This window comes from Emydura macquarii, unplaced genomic scaffold (genome assembly GCF_026122565.2).
Source record: "Emydura macquarii macquarii isolate MOO-44397 ecotype Brisbane River unplaced genomic scaffold, CSIRO-AGI_Emac_v2 contig_2768, whole genome shotgun sequence".
Taxonomy (NCBI): Eukaryota; Metazoa; Chordata; order Testudines; family Chelidae; genus Emydura; species Emydura macquarii.
Genome location: NW_027132905.1, coordinates 7,604,034 through 7,623,322, shown reverse-complemented (window position 1 = coordinate 7,623,322; position 19,289 = coordinate 7,604,034). Strand labels below are relative to the sequence as shown.

General features: G+C 39.1%; 1 protein-coding gene across 1 annotated transcript in view; it reads right to left on the bottom strand.

The window, feature by feature from the left end:
- Nucleotides 1–19,289, bottom strand: part of TRPC7 (transient receptor potential cation channel subfamily C member 7) — a 304,845-nt gene that overhangs the window by 68,945 nt on the left and 216,611 nt on the right. The gene's annotated exons all lie outside the window — the stretch shown is intronic.

The following is a 19,289-nucleotide window of genomic DNA, read 5'->3' as shown; positions in this document are numbered from 1 at the left end:
CAACATGTTTGTTGAAATATTACTCCAGGAAATATGGCTCCAGAAACTCAATATGAGTCCCTATGAAATAATTTCTCCTCACAAACACAGATTTAGGCTGTGCTTGTGAGGATAGGGGTGAAAGGTAGTTAATTTGGTACAAATCAATTCACTGAAAGCCCTAATTCTAAATCAAGCAGTGATTGATTTACACATGTTAGGAGGAGGAAAAAGAGAAAACACCATATTTTTAACTGACCATATACAATTAAATTCAAGCAAGATTAAGGCTGATGTTAGTAAAATAACAAAACTATTCAAAGACCCAAAGCAACAAATACAAATAATAGACACAACACAAGCTCTTACAGAGAGATCTTTTCAAATTAATTCAATTCAGTTGCTCAGCTAATTAAGCAATCAGTCTAAAACTAAGATAGTTAAACCTGTCTTTGATGAATGATAAGAGCTGCCTGGCATTTTATTTCTGCATTTTCTCAATTATTATATCTAACATTCAGTCTTAACACCATACAGCACTGCCGTAACATCTCTTAGCCAAAGATCTAAAAGTGCTGTACAGACATTCATTATTTCAATAGCACATCAACCTGTAAACTAGATGTTATTATTAGACCCACTTTAATAAGGAATAAACTAAGGAACTGAGCAACAGATTTACAAAGATATTTAGGTGCCTAAAGATACACACAGGTACCTAATGTTGGATTTACAGAAATGCCTAACCTCTTAGGGTATGTGTGCACACTGCAATGGAAAAATCAGAGTTTGAACTCTGGCTCAATCCCCCTTCTTCCTACACACATCATGCCAACCAGTGCTTGGACCCAGGATCTTAGGACCCCATAGGGGTGGAGGGATGCTAGATTCAAGCCCTATTGCAGATGCAGCCCCACTGGACTCATGCTCTGGATGTCCACCAAAAATAATCCACAATCCATAGGTCAACTTTCTTTGTTCTTTGAACAGTCAAGTTTGGTGGACAGCCAAATTTTCCCACATTGCACCATGAACAAAGAACTAGGGTGGGAGGGAGATAGAAAGCCTGGGATATGGTTGGTGGGACTCCGGCCCACATAATGCAGTGTAGACGCTGGAGCCCGAAGTCTGGACCCAGGGTTCAACAATTCCTAACCTGGAGTTACAAATGTTTGTAGATGCTCAAGCCCTAGGTTTACAAACCCAGAGTCTGCTAACTCAGGTTCTACTAACCCTGGGCTTACATTACAGTGTAGACAAATCCTTGGGCATTTTTGTAAATCCAGCGCACATCCTTAGGTGTCTAAATAACTTTGTAAATCTGGCCCAGAGACATTAAGAGACTTACCCGGAGTCACATAAGGAGTTAATAACAGAGGTGGGTATAAGCCCCTTTCTCTTTTCCTCACAGCCAGATCTCTCACTGGAGCTGCTGCAACATCATGTGTAATAGAGCTTTAAAAAGTTACAGTAGATCTGTAGAGCCAATGGAGGTGTACATATTAACACTGTGTTAACGGTGTGTGGGGGAGATGAACATGTAGAGGAATCACGAAGAGCTTGTATGCGGGATATTGTCAAATTAAGAAGTAGGATAAATGCTGAGATCTGAATTCAAGACAGGCTGTTCTTTATGGGAAGTATCCTGACCCCACTAAGATTTGAGCAGAACTATCCCCTTCAATAGATCTGAGGATCTCTTCAGGATTTTGTCCTGTGCTGTAGTCTTTATTACAACAAGATATATTTCAATAATGAGGAAACTTGTAGGTCACTTAAAAAATAGGTTTCTAAACAAGAGTCTGGTCCTGCATTGAACTGCAGAAATTGATAAAATAGGAAGATACGAAAATAGAAGTGAGTTGGGAATGAAATACCAAACTGCCCCACGTGATGCAGAAACTTAGTTAGCCTGGCACTTAAAAAAAAGAGTGTGAGAACTTTGCTAAGCTTTCATAAGGTTCTCTATTTATAAACTTCTTGCAAGGTTCTCAAACATCACTCTTAGTAGGTTCATTTTAAGCGATTTTCATCATCATTTCCAAGTCATCTGACCAGCTCTAATGTGTGTCAGCTCAAAGCACCTTTTCCTCTTCAGGTGTCTAAGGAGAGAACACACACTGTTTATCTACATAGGTATCTCTAAAAAGACAAGTAATCTAACTCATCTCACTGTGCTCCTGCAGGCGAACTTCAGTACAGATGTAACCTCTCAAAAGCACAATGTTTCTGCTCTGGTGAATGACTATTGCATGTTCCTGGGCACAACATGAATTAATTTTATGTTCAAAGCTATTTTGTCCCCTTTGAAGTAGAAAGAAACATTGATAGCTAAACACAGACACAGACTGTGTAGGCCAAAAAACCCAAACAAACAAACCTCTAGCCAGCAACCATGCAGGCAGGACAGCAATCTAGTGCCACAGTGATAACCTTCCACGAGTATGAATATAGCGTTTGAGGGTAGGGAATTCTCCAAATAGATCACAATTACAAGCACACCTGTTGTGAGTTTCTTTATGATGCTCAGCTGTGAGAACAACCTTCAAAATGAAAATGTGTATCTAGATGGCAGGATGAGTTATTGACTGAATTAAGCTGCAGCATGAAGTATGGAGAGGCCCTTGTTAAAGGGCTTTTTGTATAACTCTTTGTTGGCTACCCATTATCCGTGTTTCTTTACTAAACACAGAGTACTATGAGACTTGGGAAGCCAATCAGCTTGTTTCCAACAGGGTTTGCAGATGAGTGCTTCGAGATACAAATGCAGTGAGGATCAGTACATAAAATACTGAACCAGAAGTAATCTTAAGGGCTAGGAGAGAGAATGGTGGGGAGCGGTATGGATGGTATATTAACGGCACTGTGAGTCTGGATACAAGTTTATACTGTCTGTACATGTCAATACTGTAAACGTTCCCATGTGTCTGGGAATGTCTAATGACCGGTGTAACATACGGCCAGGCAGAACAAAGTGGGTTGTGGAGCCATTTGAGATGGTTGCAGTTGCAGAAGCACAAGAGATAGTACTAGGCTTCTCAAGGGACTGAAGACTCAGGCCTAGGGCAACGATAAATGACTTGTGGAGCCAGTGATCAAAAGAGAAACGTGAAAGGGAAGCAGAGATGATTTTTCATACTGTTTCCACTTTCCGTTTTGACTCCGAGTGGTGCGTGCTCACTCGCTGAATTTGAGATCGGGTGACCTTAGGTGCACTTAGCCAGGGGCAACGTTTTCAGCTTGAGCAACAGAATGCATCATTGGAGTCAAGAAACAGAGCCAGTCAGGAGGAGAGCAAAGCAGGCTAACCATGTTCCACTATACCAGCAAGTTATTTAAGCTGTATAAATTACGTGTCTAGCTGATGGCAATAGTCTGAGCCTTTCGCTCATAAGCGCTCCCTATAAATATAATATTATATGCGTTTTAGGGATACGAGGTGAACTAGACTGAACTATTTAGCAGTGGAAGTATATTACTCACAGATACCCAAGGTCGAATCCTGCAAGGCGCTGAGTGCTCTCAACTCTCGGTGAAGAAAGAAGTTGAGGGCTCTGTGAAATACCCATATGCTTAGAAGTATCAAACAGATTCTACTGCATATAATTCCAGTAAAGGAGTATATGATCTCCCATAGACAGGTACAGTGCATAATGAGAGACAAGAATAATTTTTTAGAACTTTACAGCAGCATTTTTTAAAAACCCTGGCACATTATAAAAGGCTGCTAAATTAGTCTTTTCCTGCTTCTTCTGACCCTGGTGTGCACGCGGAGATAAAAATGTCTAATTTCCCTGTTTTGAAAAGGCTGATGGCACTTGCCATTGACTGCTATTTCGCTGAGTACCCTGTTATTATCTGTTGATTATGTTCTAAATGAACTCTGTCATGTCTCTACATCTGTTCAAAACCACCCAGACTTCCACGGAAAGGAGATGTTCAGTTCAAAAGGCTACAATCTCAGTTAAAGTTTAAAACTATATATATATATATAAAACAAGAGCACCCACATCATCCTATTTGGTTAATGAAATGCTTTCCCCCTTACCTTTCTCAACAAACTTCATTTCAAAACCAAATAAAGAGCCATCATAGGAAACAATTTTTAAAGGTGATGCTGCTTCTTCTTCTCTTCAGGAATGTTTACTTCTCAGCTGTTAAGATTTTTTCAGGAGTGTATCTGACTGCAGGCTAGGAAACTTAACCTTGATCCCGTAATGTTATGACCAGTCTTGTGAGAAGCTGAGCACCCTCCAATCCCACAGGCTTCTGTGGAAGTTGCAGGTGCTCACCGCTGCATGGGAGTGCTCAGCAATTTACAGGACTGAGGCCCCTTGTTTGCAATAAAAAATAACCTTCTAAAATCACTTTGGAACTTGTGGTCCACCGCCCTCAGGCCCCAGTGCAGAAAAGCACAAGTATGTGCTTAAACACATGCCGAACGGCTTTGCTGAGTCAATCTTCTTTCCTGAATGGGGACCTGATTTACACCAGTAACCAATGGAAGTCTACTGACTCCAGAAACGTATAATGTATACATTCGGTGATGAATTTTGCCTCTAGTTCTGTCAACGGACAGCTTACGTTTTCTCAACCTTATTTGTGGTTGGAGATTATTCACCAAATAATAATTGCTGCAAGTGACTCTTGGCCAACAGATCTTTTGAAAGCAGTTTACTGTGAGTATTTGGTATCTCAGATTCAAGCTGTGTTGGTGAGTTTTGACACCTGGCATAATTATTTATTTCCCTAATTAACTTTGGTTTCCCATTCTCCTTTTCTGCAGCTTGTTTTTTGCGCGTACGCACACGCACACGCACACACACACACACAGTACGTAAATCAGTCTGTATTTACAGCTGTTCACTATAACTTTGTAATATAGATTCTATTTATCCAAGGACAGGATCACCACTGAAGAACTTAGGAATTGCAACCTGTTAGGAATCATGCCCAGACCTGCAGTGTTGGGTATAGCATACAAATTCACACGCAAGATGTGTGTTGCTCATGAGAACACTCAACATGCCATCATTTAGGTCATTTAATTAAAGCCTTATTAATAACTGCTTCAGAATAATTAACGAGGTAGGAAAGAACCATAGACTATTACTACTTATAACCACAGATAATTCCAAGATTTTTTTCTACGTATCTACCATCTTGCATACAATGAATTGTTCTATGAACCTTCATTATATCCATCAGGTCATACTTATGATAATGAAAAGCAAATTACACAACTAAGTTTACTTTTGGCTATATAAACATGTTTATCTTAGAAACAAATGAAAGTACAGCTGCCTTTCGAAAATTAGCAGGGATTTTAGGCTGCACTGTAGGGGTATTCTACAAAGATTTTCGTATCTCCTTCTTTTATTGGTAATGTATGTATTTGCTCACTAAAAGTTAATTAAAATTGAAAAAGTACAGCATCTGCAGACTGGCTGTAATATATCACAGCTAGAAAAATCAACTGAGACAGGTAAAACAAAGAAGGAATTCTTTAAAAATGAACTGAAAACCCCAGAAGTGAAAAAAACCAAACATGTAAAGAGAGACAGCAAAAAGCCAGAATTATGTCCTAGATTTCAGGGCCAGCTTTCAAAGAAACCATCATTTCAAATACTCAAAGTGCTTATAAATATTTACCAAGCAGCCTTTAGATGAAATATGCTAGATTTAGTCAATACATGCTGGCCAAATTGGCTTTCCTTCTGGATATTTATATTGTCTATGACTTGCCATATGTTTAGGAAAGGAGGAAACCATTGGGGAGGTGGGAGGGAGGGTGCATGAGGGAAGCATTTCAGTGAAGGAACTACCAGCATTATTCAGTGTAATCATGCTTTAATGTGTTCAGAATAAAACACATTAGAGACAGAAATCAACATGCTGGGAATTAGCCACGTGACTCTCAATAATGACAAAACCCCTTGCAGTGTATTCTGTAGGTTTCTGTCATCTATTTGCATAGTTGTCACTATTTCTGCATTAATTTGAGGGTATTTCTTTAATTTCCAGATGACAGACCTAGCAAATGACTCCTGCCAGTTCAGATTCAAAATTATGCATTTATTTTTGTCTGCTAGTTTTCAGACAAGCACATCATCATGTTGTCTTGGGGGTCTCCCCCCCACCACCACCCCGCAAGTGGCAATGAGTCAGTGACATTAGGAACTTCAGGTGTTTGTTTATAATTCACTGGACATATTTCTAAAAAAGGTCAGTGTTCATTTTTAACATTTCACTGCCTAGTTGTGCATCATTGCATGTTTTTAAGCTTTGCAACAGATGCCTCCAGCACCTTCTTTGATGATCCATATCTTGACTTCTTCGTCCCCTGATAAGAATGCTGTAATAAACAAGCTGTTCTAATACAAGTATCTGGCATTTTAAAAATGTGTCTGTGTTGCCATCCAGAGTCCTTGAGCCCTTCTAAATGGAGTGACAGAAAACATGGAATCTGTTAATTCTCTGTGTAATGCTGCAATACAGCTTTGCAGAGGGGAAATGCCTTCTGGAAAAGAATCTTTTTGAAAAATAAGAGAAAGAATCAGTAGACACTGACAGAATCATACAATGCAGTAGCAAGAGGACAAAGCTAAAAATGCAATCTATATTTATGCAATGGTTAGCAACCAGAGAAGCCCAGAGAACGGTGCCCGGAGTGGACCGTATATTAGAATTCAGCAGGGGACCCAAATACCCTAGTATTTAGGTAAACCTTTAAAAACATTGGTATCTGGGTTTATGTTTTAAAGGTTTGGTTTTTTCATGTCTTAATGAGTCATTTGTGGGGCTGAGTATGGAAGGTCTGACCTCCTCAGAGTCATTCCACCATCCAAGAACAAAAATACAGTGGTTTACACCACCAAATCAACATCTGCTAACAACTGGCATACAGTGGTAACTGAGAATATCAGTTTCTTTCTAAATGTATCCATTGTAAGTCCGTGGGAATGGTTGACAAATGTTGACCTATTAATCCCTTCCACTGCACCATGAAGAGACCAGGCCTAGTATTGTTTGAGCCCTTACATAACTTCCTATGACATGATTGATGAGGCTGGTCAAAAATATTGCATCAAAATTGTGTTTCATGCCCTCATTCTTTTCTATGGACTGGGTTCCCCGGCTGGACTTCATCTCCTCTGATCTGCCACAGCCATACAATTCCTGTGATGCCCCACCTCCCCTTACCAAGGGGGTAGACTGTGGTGCATCACAGGAGGTGTAGTCCAACCAGAGAGCATGTCCTATTAGAGGAAAATGGGAGCATAAGGCACCCAAACTAAAAACTCCCATGAAGCATCACGGTGGCATTTCAGAATCATGATATTTCGGTTTTGATTTTTCACTGAAAACATAAAATTATCTGTGGAAAAAAAATATCCATCATCTCTACAAGCTATCTTTTGACAAATACAAATGGAAATATATATACTATGTCACCCAGAACTTATCAGAACCCATGTCATGTGGCTGCCACAGCCCCATCTTTTCCTTGTGCTCCCTGTATCAAGAGACAACGTGGTCCCCTCAATAGGGTACAGATTTGGGAATCAAGAGACACGGATTCTATTCCTGGTCCTTATACTGACTCATTATATGGCCTTGGACAAGTCACTTAATCTCTCTGTGCCCCAGTTTTCCCACCTGTAAAATGAGGATAATGATATTTAACTCTCTTTGTAAAGTGTGCTATATAAGTTCTGAGTATTATTTTAGGGCACCTAGTATTTTTACTGTATTAGAGAAATAAAACATCATTCTAAGAGCCTTTGTATTTCAGACAATTTCATGGCATTTATCTTCACTAATTACTTCCTCAAACACAATGGATCAGATTAATCCCTGGGGCTTTTCAAATGAGGATTTAAAGCACATTTCAGAAATCTAACACATAGCTTCATAGATTTTCAGGTCATTCTGGTTATATAGTGTCACATCCTGCATAAGAAAGGCCATAGAGTTTCACCCAGTAATTCCAGTATCAGTCTAATAACTTTGGTCCCAAAATTCTTGATGATATTAAGAGACAACACTAAGTTCTCTACCTTTGAAACAAAAATATGTCTGAAATCATTTTAAAAAATGAATTTACTTTTTAACATTTTTACTGTTTGTTTATTGCCCTTCACTAGGACAATGAAAATTAATCAGGTTCCCACTTACTAAAACAGTACTATAAGGTCTAGATTGTACACATACAAATAAAACTTTCATTCAAATACATGGTTGAAGAAACACTGGATCCAAACATGCCAAAATGGTACTCGAAATCCAGATTCCAACGGCTGGCTTGAGCTCTCTGCATTTTATCCCCCATTAAAAAAGGATTTTTGCTTATTTGCTTTAAATCACATTTCTAGTCACATACATTAGCATATTGTATGAAGCTTTTCTTCTTTTTTAAGTAATACCTAAATTCTGGACCTGAATCTCTAAGCTAGGGCTAGTGCCTCAACAATGTCCTTTTAGAGACAGTTAATAACTTTCCCATTTAATGGCAGAAAAATATGTACTAAATCACATGAAATACTATTTTGATTAGTGGTTTTAATTCCACAAAGCAAACAAATGAAAGCTGCAAATGTACTTGCTTGGTAGTTAGTTACTGCTTACATACTATTGTATACACAGTACATACACAGCATGTTAGACCACTGAGAAACCTATTATTCCACTGTACTGGCTCTGCGGTTACTGTAATGCTAAGTCCTTGCTGGTATATTCATCAGCACATTAGATGTGTTCCATCTGGAATTTTCAGTCAGGGTATGAAGTTTCAGTCTTTAAAATCTTTTATTTCATGTATATAACTGAGAATATTAATATTTTTAACATAGCTTTATTATAATTAACATTTAACTTTTTCTTTTCTGTGCTGCAAGAATTAATAGACAAGATAATTGGTAGGTGCCATGCCCAGAAGGTTTAAAGGCTTCTCTATGGCGTTGTTATAGTGGTCCCATTAAAATTTTATTGAGTTTTGAAACTGCACTTTCACAAACCTGGCAATGGGAGTGAATTTTAATAGTAGCATAGCATTTCAATAATACAAGTATAACATGACATGAATGTTGAGTCTGATGTATTTGCACTTACTATGTACCTCATCACACAATCAGGTTATCATTGAGTCAGAATACTGAATGTACAGTAAAAATCATTATGAAAAGTAATGACTAGATATGAATAAAAGCCACTTTTTAACTTGTTGATTATCGCTGAATGTGCTGGGTACCTCAGACTTGTTCCATTGATTTAATGGATTGTCAGAAGCATCACAGTGGATAGAGTGGAGACTTACGAACTAACAGTGAAAGCAGAAAAAAAAATCAGTAACTGTAGTTTAAAAAAAAAGGCAAACAGGACCCTAAACTTAGTAGCCTAACCTTCAGGTTCCACAGAATGAATGATACAAACACGAGCTGGTTCAGCTCAGCCCTTGACATTTTTCAAGTAGATAACTTTTAATTTTGTGCTACTTCTTGTTGGGAGACTTATAAACCTAAACTAGGGTCCTTCTGTTCTTTGTGCACACTGGGTTCTCCACTGCACTGGGAAAATGCGAGAGCAACCCATTTTAAGTTCTGCTCATGGGCAGAGTTTCAGATAACGTGCCTTTTTTTAGAAGTGGTTTTTGCTTATGAATTTTGGGGTTTTTTAAGTTTTGCCCACCTTACATTAGCTTACACTGGCCTGCATGGCTGTCCAGAAAGCTATTGATTTTCCTATGATGACGGGACCTAGAGATCCCTTAACACTTGAAGAGAGTAGAGGATTTCCATTGCACCTTAGGCAAAAATATCCCCTCCAAGCATTATTGTGCAGTATGTTATCTGTCACCCTGAATCTCAGAACACCCTTTTTATGCATCTGTTTTTATTGTGTTTACCTAATACCTACCATCTTTAGTGCATACACAGCATGAATGTGCTGAAACACAATACAGTGTATGAATAATGCTACATTCTGATTCAATGTGGTATTTAAATATTCACATCTAGAACAGAAATTATATTGATTGACAATAGTTTTTAAAATGGAATATTTAAAATCCCAAACTTGGCATGGTAGCTTTTCAGTATAGGATGGTATTTGTTTGTTAATTTATTTCTCCTTCTTATAATTTCAGCTAGTTTCAACCTTGCATCACAACTAAACCACATGCTTTTGATTCTTAGAGTAATTAAAATGTTTTTTCCCTGCTTCTTGCAGATTTCCTCAAGCTCATTTGAATGTTTATGCTGAAACACCTGTTTCCAGCAGATAAAATATAGAGTCCCTGGCTGTCACACTTAAACAGAACAGACTGCAGAGAGGTATTAAGTAAATTCTTTGGTATATGAAGTGCAAGAAAATACATATATTCAGTGAAAGAGACAGGCTTGCTCTTCATGTCTCATCAACTGCTTCACTTTACTAAATACAGACGAATGTCTTTCAAAAGGATATTCTGCTAATTCTCCTGGTGAAAGAGGCCTTATGATTCATTAATGCCCCAGGCAAAAATAAGTTCATCATCATGCAGAACAACACTGCCATCTCCACTACATTAGTTTCAAATATTTGCATTACTTCTAGTGAGGGTGCACTCCACTGAGAGATGCTATTTTTTAAAAAGCAACAAATCCACTGTTCATTAGGGGATCCTTTATTTCTGTATTAATGGGCCATATTTTGAAAAAAATAATTCATTTTATATCCCATGTGCATTACACAATGACGGGAATACAATGCAGCATTGTGGTTGAGGTTTTGTGTATCAACTCATCCATTTTTTAAGATGCGTGTCTGCATTCTTTGCAAACTACAGAAGTATGTGCAGTAAAACCATGTATGTATTTGTATGTGAGTGGGAGAAGTGTCTGCTAAAAATAAAGATTAGATCCAAAATGTTTGCTCTGTGTGTATGTGCACATGCATGCCCCTACAACCCAATCATCCTGCATTTCACATCTCCTCCAGGGTTTCCCTCCATGGCATCTCCCCTATGTTACTTGCCAGCTTTTGCAACACACCTGGGAGAGGACAACTCTGTCCAGGCCTTTTGCCTAATACTGAGTGAGTGGTTTAGATCCCATAAACTGTTAACCCTTTAGCACCTGTCCTCCAAGCTTGCATGGTTCTTTTTTCCTTTGGGACTCATCGGAGTTCCAGTTCTAAGCTGTATTCAGATAGAAATAAAGAGAGACCCTTCCCAAATTCAACCTGATATTCAAATCTTAGGCTAAGTCTTCACTGCCAAAAAAGGTGTGTTTTCGCAGCAGGATAACAGCTATCTTGAGTTACCTATCTCACTGTAAAATCCCACAAGAGATAATGTAGCTAGTCAAGGTCAACCCAAGGTGGAGGAGTAGTGTTGACCGTGACAAGGTACATTGAGGTAAAAACTACCCGTGCGTTGTTTAGGTTGACCAGATGTCCTGGTATTCGGGGTTTTTTTCTTACATAAGCACCTGTTACTCCCCCACCCCTACTCTCTTGCCCTGCATCATCCCAATTTTTCACACTCGTCTCTGATCACTCCAGCCTTGTTTCCAGCAGGATTTTGCACTAAGTTAGTGATCTCATTGGAAAAACACACCTTTTTGGCAGTGAATACATAGTCTAAGGTGCTATATTAGAAAAGGAAATCTTTTCTCCTCAAAATTAGACTTTTCTAATTCTCCCAGCCAAGCCACTTCACTTCCCAATGGGAGTTTTCCCTGTTTTTAAACCATAAGGGTCATTCTTCAAATATCTGTCTGAACCATCAAGTTGACTGGTTTCTGATGGGCCTATCCAGTGTCCTTGGAGACAGATAGTTCAGTCTGGTTGGATGGAGGTTTCTTAAGGATAGTCTACACTAATAAAAGTTAGGTGATATATGTGACAGTTTCAGGGCAACTGCACCTGCATTCCCCCTCTGTGGTCCACCCAGAGCACCCACTCTTAGGCTTCTAGCTCCCAGTAGTCACCTTTCTTGGGCTCAGACTCACATCTCTCCCCCTCCTAACCAGGCTGCACAGTTCCCTGGGTGAAGTAAGTTATACCCGCATAAGTACTTTTATGCCAGTCTGACTACTTCTACAGTACGGATTTTGCTGATACAAAAATGTTGCAAAAAATCACATCTCTAACCAACATTGCTATCCCAGCAAACGTTTGTAATTTAGACTTGGCTTAACTCTAAAAACTCCCCTTCTTCATGTCTCTCGGCTATGGAATATCAATGTATCAACAGACTGTAATATCTTATATATACAATAGGCAGCGCTGGTCGCATTGATAAGGTTGCCCGACAGTTCCCATTATAAGATCTTATTTTCAGTTGCTTACAACTTTGCTGACCTTCAACCATTTGAACTGAAAATTTCCATGTCGGGTGTCTGCTTCAGGCTGATTTAGTTATTTATTCAGTTTCAGCCAAAATGGGTTAGCTATTTTCTGAGAAAGTGTAGATTCATGCTTAGATATTTATTTATGACCCACAAAAATAAAAATGAATAACCATGTCATATTGTGAGAAGATGACCGTGTTTTCTGTTATGTATCAAGATTTGGGAGTGAGAAAACCTTCCAAATTGCCACTTCCTCACTATGTAACCTTTGGATAAGTCACTTCACAGCTCTACCTCACTCTTGCCATACGTAAAACTGGGATAACACACCTACCTGCCTTTGTAAAGTGTTTTGAGATTGCTGGATGATGTGTGCCTTATTCCTATGGCTAGATGCTGCTACTCTTACTCAGGGGCAGGTAAGTTCTTACTTGAGTAGAACCATTAAAACCAATAGGGCTATTGATGGATAAAGTACTACTCTACATAAGTAAAAGTTCCACAATCTGATCCATACCAAGTATCTGAATAGCAAACTGGCTCAACTGATAACTGAAAATACTAGGTCCAGTCCTATCTCATTTACAACATTATGAACGTGGAGTATCCACCATCTCCAATAACAACAACTACACCTGGCCTTCAACAGAGTAACTTCAGATTTAAATAGATATAACAGAGGACAGAATTTGCCCAAAATGGATGTTGCACCGTTGGAAAAATTGTGCAAGTCTAGCCCTACTTGTGTATGGGTGCAGGGGGAAACTATGAAAGAAAATCAACTTAGAGAAAAGTAAAAATATATAAAATTGGGACATCAGTTCATTACAGTTAATGCAGCATTACTTCTCATGGCATACAGAGCAAACACAATTTTCAGAAGAGCTCAGCTCCTATTTATGCCCCCCAAATAAAAAGGCCTCAATCCTGCAAACACTTACACATGTGCTTAACTTCTGAAAATCTCCCCCTTATATTAAGTGCTAAATAGCAGCTGAGCTCTTTCAAAAATCCATCTTGTAATTGTGGGCACTGAGTACTTGAAAATCTGGCCCTAACGGCTGAATAAGCAAAGAAGGTTTTAAAAATTATACTATCGTTATTTAAATATATATATATGCAAATGTGAAAAAAGTGATTAATTACATGTTTCTGTTCTGAAGTGAGACCAACACTTGAGGCTCTGAGAGTGAGAAAATGACACACTTGGCTGTGATTGTGAGTCAGTTCCATATTGCACTGGGGCAAAATTATCTGATGCAAATTACATCCCAAGAAATTGCAAATTACATTCCAGAAACCAGGAGCCTGATTATTACCAAGAATTTAAAGCACCTAAGACCCATTTATGTAGAGATGAAAAATGGATTGTATGCTACTGACATTCATCCACAACCAAGGGTATACTCTGCCCAGATGCTATGGGGATGGGTTCATTAGAATCATCCACAACAACGATTAACAGTATAATTATGAATATCAGAAATGATTTCCCAACTGCAACCACTTTTAGGTTAAACTTCAGATCCTCCATTGAGTTATTTTGTTTACATTCAGTAATACAATGTTAATTCCCTCCAGTATCTAGAATAGATATACCTATCTCCATTCTCTGTCTGCTGAACTATTATTATTCTGTCCAGAACAGTATTTCCAACTATCCTCATTTATAATTCCAGTAGACTTCGTTGCCCATTGAGAATAAAAGACAGCAGTCTTTGGAGTCCTGTCATATCAGCCACAATAAAGTAACTGGGGTAGAATTATCAGCTTCTTACTATTTCCAGTGACTGCCCCCTACCAATGCTGATATCAGTGGTAAACCAATACTAGTGTTGATAATTAAAAATAAAGCACATCAATATTGCATTAAGCTGGCATTCTAATAGCAATAACACCATTTCCTCTCTGTTGTCCTCAGCAATAATTTGATTCCCTCATTCTGAGAAATGGCTTGGCCTTTGTCTTCCTACTTTATCCACTCTTAAGTATCTGTTTATTGCCAAGGAAACAGAGGGGCAATTGTATTAGCACTTAATTGTATACCACTAAAAGTGCTTTAAGGAAAATTCATTGAGATGAATGTCTGCGGTAATCCTGGTCTGATAAGGGCTTGTTCAAAGTTATACAGCAAGGATAAACTGGCTTCTCCTGCATAAGAAGGGAAGAGAACAACGTGTGTCCGCTCCCTGCCCCCAGCACAGCCACCCAGCTGAATGTTGAACTAGACCTCATGGGCCTTAACAGCGCTAGTAAGAGGACTCATGTTCCAAGACCAGTGCAGCTGCACCAGTGGTAGTAATGGTGCAATCGCTTGCCATGCAAGTTAAAAAGGCCTGAGCCCTGTCAACGCTATTGGCTTAGCACTTGTGTAGCTGCACTGTTGCTGGAACAAAACTTACTAATTTTGCATGGAGTGCTAGGCAGGGGGCATGTAAACTGCCCAGCTCTGCAGTGCCCTGTAGCTTCAAGGAAGCGTGGGCAAACTCCCATCCTACCCCCATCTCTCAAACTCCTGCCAGCAACTGGCAGCAAGCTCCGTGTGGGAAGCACATGCTGCTGCTTCCAGAAGTTGCAGCAAGGGCAGCAGCTGAGCTCATTCCCAGGAGGGTGTGTTCAGTCATCCAGCTTTCATCTGCCCTGCACAGGCAGAATGGCTTGGGGAACCTCTGCTAAGCCACTACAGCTGTGCTTCTTACCTTGCCTGTCTCTAAGGGGGAACAACAGAAATTTGCCCAATTCCCTTCCCCTTCTAGAGACACAAAGAAATTGGTCTCTTGATGTGGTCCAGTGCAGAAGAGAGGTTAAGGAGAGCAAGCCGCTGGGAAAGGCCAAGGGAAGAGAATAAATTATACCTGTGTCTGTCACACACCAGTGTAATTACACAGTGCTTTAAATTCGAAATTCAGAAACTGAATCCCTGCATTTAGGTCTGAACAAAAGAGCTTGTATTCCTGACTGAGTGAATGGTAATACATTTCCAATAAATGGTTCTTTGCTATTAAATCTACTCTCCTCAAGCCCCATGCATTACCTTGTGGCAGTGTTGGAAGTCTAATGCCTCTGCTGAATTGATGACTTTGCTGTGATGTATGTGTTAAACAAAAACATGACAGATTATTTGTAAGAAATTCCACTATTTCCAGAGGGGTAAGCTGCGGTCACCATCAGACTTGACCTCATAATAAAATAATAAATAATTACCCCACAAAAAACAAAAGAAAAAACAAAACCATACAAAAACACATTCCCATCCCACCCCAATGCCACTTTAAAAGACTGAAGGTGAAATCCTGGCTTCCCAGAAATCAGTGGGTGTTTTGCCATTGACTTCAATAGAGCAAGGATTTTACTCTGAGTATCTGAGCTTCTCCCCCCACCTCCCATTTCAAAGTTAATTTAAAAAAATAATCTGTTTGTCATTCACATTTTAGATACAGGGAAACTCAGGCACAGAGAATTAAAATGAATTGTCTATGGCATCACAATGAGCAGGAATAAGCCATAACCTTTTGACTCCCAGCCCTTTGAATGCACTCCCTCTGTTAGATGACCTGGCAAACTTAATGCCAAAAAACTTTGTGCAAAGTATCCTCTACCCAAATCTATTACCTAAAAATGATGGTTCAGGGTTGCTAGGTTATGTCACGAAATAAAATTGTTGCCCTTTATGCCTTGACGTTACAGAACTCTCTTACAAACAGCCGCCCAAATAAGAGAAATGTAAAAAACCTGGATTCAGACTCAGTGTTCCAAATCTGTACTGACTTAGTGAGATCAGTAAGGAAAGCTGGACAGCAGTGAATATGAAATGGAAAATCACCAGGCACCCAGTGCAGAGAGGAAGAATACAGAGAGCTCTGTGCAGTCATTGTGGTGTTAGCTGAACTGGTGATTGCAATATTGAACCCTCAAATTCAGAAAATAAACAGCAGAATTTTCTGACATAAAAGAAACATGTTCATCAAATTTGTTTTTTCGCTGACACTGTGCATTTCTCCCCAGCTGAATAATAGTATGTGTACGTGTGAGATCGCCCCTGTGCACACAAACACATTTCCGTCCGGCATTCCTCTTCAAAATCTATTACGGTATTTCAAATCATCGGTTTTGTAATGTTTAAAAAGCATGTTCTTGAAACAGGAAGGTCTGAGTTTATTTTTTAAGGCACTGAGTATGTAGCAGTCAATATAATAGCTCTCCAAGCAGTTCAATTTCCAACCAACCAATCAACGGCAATCTTTTGCACATACTCTTATGCATGGGGGAAAAAATCCATACAGTCACATTGTTTTCCTTCAAACTCCTCCCAGGGGCATACACAATTTTATTTATTTTTGGGGAGTGGGGGAGTTAGAGTTAAAAAAATAATGAAACAATAGCTATTGAATATTGCTTTAATGAGTAGTTTTGTACCATGACTAAACTTGCCCATTCTTAAAAGAGAGAGAACTAAGCTACTGTTCCATATTCAGTGTTTCATTTATTTATTAATGCAATCCCTAAATTTTGGGGAAGGTTTAGCCCCAAATTGTCTACGCTCACGCCTCCTTAAAACTCACCATCACCTGATGCCTACAAAGTGCTCAACAATGGCTGAGCCACTGGTGTGCCAAGACTGCTGTTTATTATGCTAATAATAATTGTCTCACTGTTATCTTGTGCTTACCCACTTGCTTGTTGTATTCACCTGTTGTCTCAGCACATACTTAGATTGTAAAGGGAATCAAACCATCTTTTTGTGACGTATGGTGCCTACCCAAAAAGGTCCTGATCTCTGATTGGGACTTTTATGCACAATCACGATGCAAATAATAAAGATTAATAAGTGCCAAAGGTGAAATTCTGACTGTCTCACCATTGGTTTTAAACAACTCTCAGAAAAACTGTCAGATGAGTTGTGAAGTTAATACACATTCCATGACAAAAAGGCTGCTCCTACACTAAGAAAATTGGCACCCAAAATTCTCCACTGATGGTAACTTCTGTGGAAGTTGTAAGTGTCAGAAGCAGAGCTGGTTAAAACTTGGAATTTCAATTCTGTGGAAAATTCCAATGTTTCAAAATTTGTCTCTCTTCTAAATTAAAATAAAACAAAATATTTCAAAATTTCCCATTAAATGATTTTTTTGAGAAAAATTCCTTTTTGGGTTGATTGAAAGCTTCTGTTTGATAAAAAGCAAAACATTTTGATCTGATTGACCTTTTTTATTTAACCTACATTTCAAGATGAAAAAACAAAATATTCCATCCCATTCTTTCTTCTTTTTTTTTTTTCCTAAATAAAATTTTGTAGAAATTGAACTGTTCCCACTAAAAGTTTTGATTTCAACAAAACAGAATTTTCCAAGAGAAGAAACCTCATCAGAACATTTTTGACCCGTTCTAGTCAGGAGTTTTTACCACCATGTCATTTAACCTTCCTCAGATCAGGACTAGATGACACAGTGAATTACAGTTTCTAGTTTACCTAGTGTAGGACCAGGGCTATAGGTGGCCGTGTTACGATCTTCCACTATAACAGCTTCCATTTATGCCAGGCTCCCCGACCCACCTGAGCATGGGTAGGTTTGGGTGGATAGTAATATTTCTTCTATGCATGGGAGTGGTGATACCTTCACATTCTGATATATAAACACATTTTTTGTGTTCCACAAGTTTGGCTTCACTTCTAAGACATTATGAAGGACTTTTCTCAAGTTACGTTTTAAAAATATTTTACTTGTGAAATGTGTCAGACTGATAAGGGAGAGCATGATTTAGCCACAGAACAGGCACTAAAAAAGACAACAATAATACCCCAAATGCATAGAGTACTTTGAATATTCAGTGTTGTCTACAAACATTGACTAATGCATAGAGGCAGAAATTTGAAGGCCAGAAAGGACTTGAAGGTCCTGAGTGTGTAGTTTTCTAATCTCTTCTTCTGCTTTCACCTTCAGAAAATCTTCCACTGCTCAGCTAAGTTAGCCATCTATGCAAATGCAACGCAACTGTCACTATCTGTGCATCTGTCTCTGTGAGAAAAATGGCATCTGAGCAGAGTGTGCTTGGAAATCAAACCCAACATTCACCAGAACTCTGAAAGGCATTTCTCCTCCTTCAGTGCTGCTTCCATGCTAATTTGCAACTTCCTGCCTCAAGTCATTTCAGTGCTAAGATATTATTCCAAGAATATTGTAAGGAGTTTTGTTAATGCGAGAGACATTTTCCACTTTCCTTGAGCTCAGTTTTCCCCATATCACACCTTGGGTGGCCACTTACATCTATGCAAAGTGAATGCACAACTAAGACTACATCTTTGCTTGGAGCTAGGAGTGGATTTCACAACTTGAGTAGACAATCACACTGGCTCTCATTGCTCTAAAAACAGAAGTGCAGCTGCAATAGAATAGGCAGCAGCAGCATGAGCCAGCTTCCATGAGTACAAACTTGCCCGAACCCCACTGGTATGTCATTGGGACGCCACTGCTCTCCATTGCCCATTCCACCATGGTTAGAGCTAGCACAGGTATGTCTGCTCAATCTGGGACTCAGACCCCTAAGTCCAAGTATAGATGTAGTCTATGTGTAAAAGGCTAGAATCCTGATCTAGCAGCATTTTAAACCCACTTTGCACAGGTTTAAAAGATTGCACAAGCTACCATGCATTGGAGAAGAAATCCCATTGTTTTAAAAAATGAACAAACAGGTTTTGCCAAAACATTAAAAAACAAGCAATCAAACAAACAAAAAAGCACCCTGCATCCTTGGTCAAAGATCAAATGGGGAAAACATCAGATCCAAAATAGAAGTTTGGAATGCAAACTATTATTGTACCTTAACAATCATCAGTTTCTACTGTTCCGACCACAATCCAAGATCTCACTGTGTATGTTATCACTTCTGCTCCACTATTGTGATTATGTTCTGACAATACAGACAAGAAGCATGCGGTGCATAAGCTTTGTTTGTCTTCGGGATCCATCACGACATGAA